Genomic DNA, 8,954 nt, shown 5'->3' with positions numbered 1-8,954 from the left:
TGTCTTCTTCACCATGCTTTACCTTTAGTGTTTAGGCTGAAAAGGGAAGTATGACACCAATTAAGAAATGATTGTACCTTCTTAGTATTTAATTTGTCAGAATTTAGCATTTATTGAATACAGACATGTTTTAAAAAAATCTTTAATTCCGACCATAGATTCAGACCTCTGGTTTAGGACCAAGTATTAAGATTTTGCCAGTGTCCTATAGTAGTTCAACATACTGTAAATACGTGTTATTAATGTTAAGAAGTTTTTGTATCATTATGTCACATGGAGGAGCAGCAAGCAATTTAGGTAACTTCTGATAATGCTCGCTATGTATGTTCATCTGAGAATCTTAATGTCTCTGGGACTGGCCTGGATAACCAGTTGCTTTATTTTCAAAGCTATTTCCTCAAACAGAGCCGCTACAATTGACCTAGATTCTGTCTACTCTGAATATTTTAAAAAGATTAATCAACATTATTGGTGTAAGTTCAGCTTATTCTGTGCTAGTTCTCAAAATCCTTGTATGGGGGTGCTATTATTGCCAGCAGTGCTTTATGTCTTGCAGCTTTGGGCTTCTCTGTTACTCTTTAATAATTAGTGGTGTTACGCTCACTGATATTTGCTGAGGTAGTCAGGTGTAGGGTAGGTAGGGTGTTAGCAGTGATATCTGGACTAAAAGAATGTTTTATGCTGATCTTGAATACTTAACCCAAACCAGGAGGAGGACAGTAAAAAAAAAAAAAGAAAGAAAGAAAGAAGAAAGAAAGAAAGAAAAAAACGCTACAGGTCATTAGTTGATTGGTACAGTTCTCTTCTTCCCTGAAGGGGCAACATGGAGCCACAGGAGCAGAATTTTAAGGCCTCCCATCCTATAATGTGTTGCTTAGGAACGACAAAGTAACCATACAAGGTCAACTAGCCCCAACCATTTGTATTTTAAGTACACAGATACAGTGCTAAATGTGACTATGTCTGCCTTTCTGAAGAAAGTGGAGTTTTCTCCTTTGTTTGAATTTGTATGTTTATGTTTTGTTCTTTTATGGTAAGTTTTGTAATTAAGCTATTAGCTTAGTTTATGATTAGCCTGCTTCAGTTTCTGCAGCTTTATCTTTTTCTACACATTTCCGTCTAATTTAAAATACAGTTTAATTGCTTTTAATTTATACAGAGGATTACAACTGTATGGTAAATATACTATGAAAAAATCAAGCTATTTTCTTTATTTTTGTTTGATAAGAGCAGACAAAAATGACAGATTAAAGATCAAACTCAGCAAAAAGGCAACAGTAATTAGAATTGATGACATCCATAAACCAACAAAAATAGTAGGGCTTACTAACATTTAATGAGGCAAGAAAATGTATTAGACTACTTATGAGCTAGTACTGGCAAAAGTAACTTTCTTGGTTGACCGTGATTTTAGATATTTTCCTATTTGCTCATTTGTATTTAGCTCACTTTGGAAATGTTCAGTAGAAGAAAATATTCAGAGGAGTAAAAAGAGATTTTTTGCAAAGCAGTCTAAGATTTAAGGTGTATTCATTTTTATATATTTCTCTTATTTTTACTAGTCTTAAGCTGACATTTTAAAATTAAGAACAGACTTTTATTGACATAGATTTATTAGTTTCTTTGTTCCAACAAGTAGTCTGGATCATTGAGTTTGGAAAAACCATGTTTAGTGACTTACTGTAAGTAATAGTCTTAAAATTTTTAATTAAAGGAATACTATCAGTAATGATTATGAGATTTCAGTAACCAACACTGAGCACTGATGAAGAGACTTGAAGGACTGAGTCTGAAAAATCATTTGTGTGCATCTGCTCTGCAACTGGACTAAGTACTGGCTAGCCATGGCCCTCTGCTAGAGATCTTACAAATGGGGAGGAAAAGATCACTATTTATTTTGAATATAATGTTTCAAAGTATATTCTGTTAATTTTGTTCTTTTTGTCACATAATGTTATTATTATATCCTTAGAACTTCAGTGATACAATTTATCTCCCGTGTCCTTGAAGTCCCAGAGGAACATATTTAACATTTCTTAAAAATCATCAGCTAGCAGCTCACCTATGTCATAAGCAGGAGAAAATGCTGGATGTATTTTAGGTACATACTTTATATAACAACATATAGACTGCCTTCTGAAACACTAGGAAACTAACTGATATAAAGAAATGAAGGCATCCAAGAGCAGTGTTTAAGCAAACTCTTACTAAGATAGGTGGAGCAGTTGATCACAGTCTCTAGAGCAGACGGAAACAGCAGCAAAATACAGAATGGAAAGAGAGACTAGCTTCTTTCTTCTGCATTACCATTGCGATGAGAAGGATATAAAGTAATGTATGTGTATGAGTTTGCTTGCACTGTATCGAAACTCAAAATGATGTTAAACTGCAAGTTTTGCTTTAAGCCAAAGCATCAGAGAAATGTATATTCGAAACAAAGCTCAGAACTGGCAACAAGATGTAGGACTTTATTGGCTGAAAGGGAACTGCCTCTTTCCAGACTGTGTGAAGACTTCGGAAGCTATTCTGTTTTGTTTTAGTAAGAAACACGCCCCAAACTGTTTTGATTTGGGTGTTTTCTTTTGTTCTGTTGTTTGGGTAGGAGTTTCTGCATAAGTATACTCACAGATTTGCATGATGTTAGCAATGATAGTTTTACAAATACAACAAGGCAAAAGAAATTAAAAAAACAAATTGGAAGCCTCTCTGAAAGAACAATAGAGGTAGCAGCACAAACAGGAAGTGTTTGGAGGCTATGGATTATTTTTAGCACGTGAGGATAGAAAAAAGTATCAGATCAGGTTAACGTTGAGAAATGAATGGCAATTTGGGGGTTTTACTTAACAAACTGAGCAAACTTTCATTTTTAGAAATCAATCTTTTCAGAAAGAAAAGTAGTATCATTGTCCTGACTACACACTGTGACTAGCTATGTACTACATCTTTACTTCATAGTTTTGTTACAGAATTTTAATGCTTGTGATAATTCATATTTGTACATTATTGCTGAAAAAGAATTATGGAATAACAGAAAGATGTGAAGAAATGGGCATTCATCCAGTCCCAATACATAAATAATCTTCAGAAAAGACAACAGGATTTTCATGTATTTCTAGCCCACAGCATCAAAATCTATGATAGGAAACAGAAAGACATTAAAGAGAAACAAGAACTTGCCAAAGTACATTTACTTTTTAAAACTTTGGGGTTTTTATTACATTTACTACTTATGCGGTAGTGGTTACCAGTCACATGAGGAAATAAAAGAAAATATTCAGCCCTTTGTAAATGTTCAGTGAAAAAGACAAAGTCTGTCTACCAGCAGAACATGGAGGCATCATGTATACTAGTAAAAGAATGATTCAAAAATTGAATATATAGAAAAATAGAAAGGGAAATCATGTATTTTGCTTAAGAAGTTGGACGGAAGAGTCACTAATTATTTAGTATTGCTAAAGCAAGCAGGAGTCACCATTAGTGGTGCTGATCAACTGATTTTTTTTCGTTAGTACGTGTTAGAATGGGAAAATAGCACTTTGTCATAAGATTATCTTATTACTACTAACTAGTAAATGAACTTGTTATGCAGTATAGTCAGATGCTGTGGCCATCCTTTGGAAGACTTTGGCAAACACTTTGCTGGTAGCCTGTCTACAAATCTGGTTGTTCCCTTGGGTAATGTAGTATCAGTTACCTCCTGGGGCAACTCTTTCTGTCTTCACTGTGGAAGACCCCTACAAATTTCCCTTTTAGCCAAGTGGGTTTCATACTGTAAAGCACTTTGCTATGGAGATCAAGGCAACTTTCAGGTGAGACAAGATATGGGAGCTCCCAGTCCATCCCTAGACTCTATCCTTCTGGCTTCTCTTGTGTGTGACAGGCTGATACCCCAATCCCATACAGCCTCTGTGCATTCCCAATCTCTGAACAGCTGTTTTTTTCCCCCCCTTAATGAGCAGTGGGAGAAAAATGCCACCAGGATGAGACTACTGTAGTCTCCTGAGTGAGTTCCTGAGATGTGGTCCTCTGAATGAGGCACCTATTTCACTGTGGAGTCTCTGTCCATCTTCTTGTATTATGTTAGTTCCTGTCTGCTTTTTTTCCCTTCACCTTCACACCTATGATATATTCATAGGACAACTGAATCTTCAGCCAGTATCATTCCAGTATCATGCCCCTTATAACCATCTCTCACTCTGTTATCCTCCTGTGTTCCAGCATCATTCCTGTCACCAGTAGGTCCACTGGCTATCTTCAGACCTACTAACATAGGCCTTTCCTCAAATCCTTTTAAAATTCATTGTTATCCAGGAATCTGAGAGATGAGGAAAGGCGTAAAAGTTCTGCAAAGCAGGGGCAAGTGAAGCAGCAGTTTCACTGGGAAGAGAAGAACATTAGAACTGATGATATTAGAACCTAATCTTTTAGTATCCATGATATTTGATTTGTATTATATTTATGTATGTAGTTCAAAAGGACAATGAGGCTGCCAGTCCAATTAAATCAGTAGATATTATTTCTTGGAAAAATTATGTTCCTCACATCTTGTAGAAACATAGAAAGAACAGCTGTAGAAATTGTACTGGAAACCTGAAGAACTGAATGAAGAATTACATATAATGTTTGAATGCTATGCTATGGATTTCAGTGGTAAGGATATGAATTCTGTTGAATTTTCCATTTATATCCATAGGGTGACCCAAACAAATACAAAATTAAGGAGAATATTTTTATTTCACATATTTTTGAAGGATTAACTTTTATATAATCTTTTATTATCTGAAAGATTTTTATAATCTGCAAAAAGCAGAGTAAGGAAGCAAATCATCCAGTCCATTAACACACACATTCATTTACAGGGAATCTATCACAGTATTTGTATCTTCATGTTACTGTTACAGAACCTGCTAAGCAAGTCATGTCTCTGGCATGGTTCCTGTCCCTGGAGCGAGTACGAGCCTTACCCAATAGGTGACATCCCCTCATGAACAGCTTGAGAATAGCATAGATCAAGGGCAGGATGTCCTTCTACTGAAGAGATACAATATTTGATAATTGATTATACATTATTGGGAAGATTAAACATAAAGAGGAAACTAGAAAGAGGCTTAGGAGTACTGGGTCCTGTGTGTGTTCCACAGGAGTATGTTTATTCTAGTGGGAGGTTTGGGAGTGCTGTGTGCTGAGCAGCACTAGAGCATTTGACTTTCTGTGGCTAAAAGCAGTCATGCTGGTTTGGTGAGGCAATTTAGAGCCAGAGTATGCGCCTTGGGTTATGTTTGATTGTCCTAGCTTGTGGTGCATTCCCACGGGTTGCTTAACAAGACTGTGACTGTGCTCAGTCAACGGCACTCTGAAAGTTGATGTTGTTACTGCTTAACTGTACTCTGTGAGAAACTATCAGGAAAGAAATGATTGTTGCTTGTTTTGAGCTTACTTCAGTCTTGTTCTGCAACTTAAAATTAGTAGCTTTCATTAGTTTGGGAGAACAGTTCTGATTAGGAAAATGAAAATCTTAAATTGAGTTTACAATATTAAATATGACGAAGAACAATACATATAATGTTGATCTCTTAATTTTTAGCTAATCTCTGACATCTTGTTTTTTCAGTCCTTATGCTTGTGTGCTCTTTCATCATAAGAGCTCATGTTGCAAAGACGTGTGTCCAGAATATTTTGAGAGGAGTGATAGAAAATAATAAGCAACTGAAAAGAGGTTAGCAAATCTGAGAAATTCGTAAACATGCCTTGGAAAGTAAATATGCTTTTTCAAAAACTAAGGATAAAATCTAAAGTAAAAAAGGAACTTCAGCTCTTCCCTATTCTGAGTCTCAATAAGGAAATGAATTCAGCAGAAGGATATCATTTTAGAAGGGTATATGATAATGTCTCAAAAAGTATGTGAATATTGAACCTGTAAGAATACCTGTGCCTCTGCATGAAGAGCTAACTTCACTACTTTTTAGAATTTGTTTGTTACATGATAAATAAGTTTCTAATATTTAGTGTAAAATAGGTTTTCTGAAAGTACTTTTTTCTAACTTTTGAAGAGACATTAAAAAAAAGGATAATTTTGAATGGGACAGGCACTGTTACTGTGTTGAAAATTTCTGGATGTGTTGCCTCTTCATGAAAACCTATACATGCATAGCACTTACTACCTGGAAAAAGAATATGTGAGCACTAACGGCTAATTGCAAAAGAAACCACATTGCTTCCTCCAAACGAATTTAAAGAGCTACTCTTGCTCTTCAAAGCCTTTCTGGTAAAAGGTTCCAGTAAGAGAGTCTATGTGGAATAACAAAACTCAACAGAGACCAACCAACCAGAAAAGAAGGTGAGTTATTACAACAATTCTATGGAATATTGATAATGATTTGGTGTGTTTGAAGTTTACCATTAGACATAGTACAAGAAAATTTATTATCTTTAGCTGTTATATAAGGACACTATACATCACTAAGTTGTTCTTTGCAAAATAAGTTTTAAAAGAGCAAATGAGGCATGATTTTTCTATAACACTTAGTAGATTTGGTGCAAAATAGATATGCTGGCTTTTTTCATACTTAGGTTTGGCAGTAAGTAGTACAATAAAACATACAGTACTTTTTTCTTAAGGTTCTTTGCATGCCTCATAGTCTGTAGGCAGATTAGAAATATTCTAAAAGAATGGCATGAATAAAAATATTTTTCTTTACTGTACTATAAGTTCAATGCACAATAGATTTCCAGAAGAAATGTATAAAATAATGAGGGCTACCACTTCCCATCTTCTCTGGGTTAAAAAAGCAGAGGTATACACACATCAAACCAAGCTACATGTTGTATAGATTAAAACTTTCCTCTAGAACATTAAATGAATTTGCTAAGTATTTAAGCACAAATATTCAAAGGCATTCAAAAGACTGTTTCCCTCCCTCTCACAGGTGAGAACAAGGAATCCTAGATCTGAGAAGGAAATGCTCTGTTGATATGTTGATATGCTCAGAAAAGGAGAGATGTTCTTGGAAGACATATTGGACAGAAGGTGCTCTGGATGGAGATTCCCAAATTGTAATACACGTGTGCCATAGCAAAGAGCTGCCTAAATAATTAAAGCTGCCTAAGTAGTCAAACATACTGTTGTGGCTGATACTGAAAGCTGTTTTTACTTTGGCTGCTGCTACCGTTATCAACAGTGGCTACAGCAATAGCAAGCAAGATGCATGTAAGAACCACTGCTCTGGATGTTTTTACTTCAATTAAGACTGAGGTAATGTGTTCTCACTTTTCTTTAAGAAAAACAGGAGTGCACTGAGAAGCATGAACAGAGGTAAATGTGAGGAATATAAAGTAGGTAGTGGAAAGAGGAGATAAGCATTGTTAGTTGGATAAAAATAGAACTAATAGATTATAGTCCAAACATAAATGCTTTTGGTAATATTAGGTTTACCTCATAAATAAGGCAAGAATTAAATGCTGAGCAGAAACATCCTAGAAACAAGTAACTAAGGAAGGCTGCACAATATCTCAGAGAGAAATATTTAAGATCCAGAAGTACTGAAATGTTAAGGGTTAAAAAGGGATGACAAAGGCTGTTTAATGTATTTCTAATCTTATTTGGTTAATATGAACTACTAATGAAAATAGAAAAGTGCATTAAACAGTTAGTGGCAACCATTTTTAAACACAGATAGTGTAATCTCCAGAGCAGTTTAATTATACAACTACAGTGAAATAGGAAAGTGCTGGTGCTGAGCTCTATTACAAATCAGGCAACCTGACAAATTGTAGGATAGCTGATCTGAAACAAATAATTGTAATGAAGTTGTAAGTTCAGGTAATGATAAAGTTAAACTAGGTGGCTGACTTTTCCATTTTTCTTGTTCAGCTGTACAACCCTCTTTGCTTTTTTTAATGCAGTGATTTTTGTAATCATTTTCTCAAAGACATCTGAAAAATTTATTCTCAAGAGGCTTAGAATGGCCTACTGACAGAGCTAATCTGAAACAATACATTTGAGCAAATGGAGTTTATAGTAAATAGGTTGCTGGAAAGTTAAACTACTTAATTCAGCTAGAAAAGAATATTCGCAAGTAGAATGTTATATAAACTACTTCTAGATAACTACTTTGTCATAAGCACACAACAGACACCTTCTCTAGGCTGTGGGTTATAAAACAGTAATTCAAATTTTAGGGCATCTAACAACAAATCAAAACCAACACGGTCCAGTTATTCAAAGCACTGAGCCAGTATAAACTCAAGCTGCCAATTAAAATTTGTTCCAAGGGGTTGTTCAGTAATATGTTGGATAGGTAACTTCAGACTGTCTGACCTTCTGTGGTTCTGCTGTTTTGTGCATGATTAGATCTCTCACAGTTAGCCTAGATCATTTTTTTGACATCACTCTTTTTGCCTTTCCTACTTTCTGCACTCATATATATTATTACTGGATGTCCTCAGCCTTGTTTCACTTCACAGGATACTATCTCAACTCTTTTTGTTGATCTTTGCCTCAGACCTTGGCTTACCCCAATTGAAGCAAGCTGAAACCAAAGCCAGCAACGTCAGAGATTTTGTGTGTGGCTATCCCTTGAACCTAGCCATCATGGTCTAAGCTGGACTTGGGTGAAAGTATACTAGACCTGCTATACCCTTTGTACTGTTTATTTGCATGCTTTTGGCATAGATATAAAAGGGACCTAGGCAAGGCAAAGGCTCTGAGATAGGGCTGCCAGAAGGCCAAGGATGACAATGATTGTTCTGGGGCTGGTAAAACATTTCGCTCATCTGCATTGCAGGGTGTGGGCATAGCTCTGGAATACATCTGGATTATGTGGCAGTGTCTGAAATTCCCCTTCTGAGAGAGTTTTGGGGCCTCTAAGGAGTGTGAGATCCAGGAGCCAGAATTTTTTTCAGTCCTATGTTTCCTTTGAACAGTCCCTTTGAACAGCTCCTTGCTCACTAAATGA

This window comes from Rhea pennata, chromosome 2, assembly GCF_028389875.1.
Source record: "Rhea pennata isolate bPtePen1 chromosome 2, bPtePen1.pri, whole genome shotgun sequence".
NCBI classification, from domain to species: Eukaryota; Metazoa; Chordata; class Aves; order Rheiformes; family Rheidae; genus Rhea; species Rhea pennata.
This window is presented reverse-complemented; position numbering follows the sequence as displayed.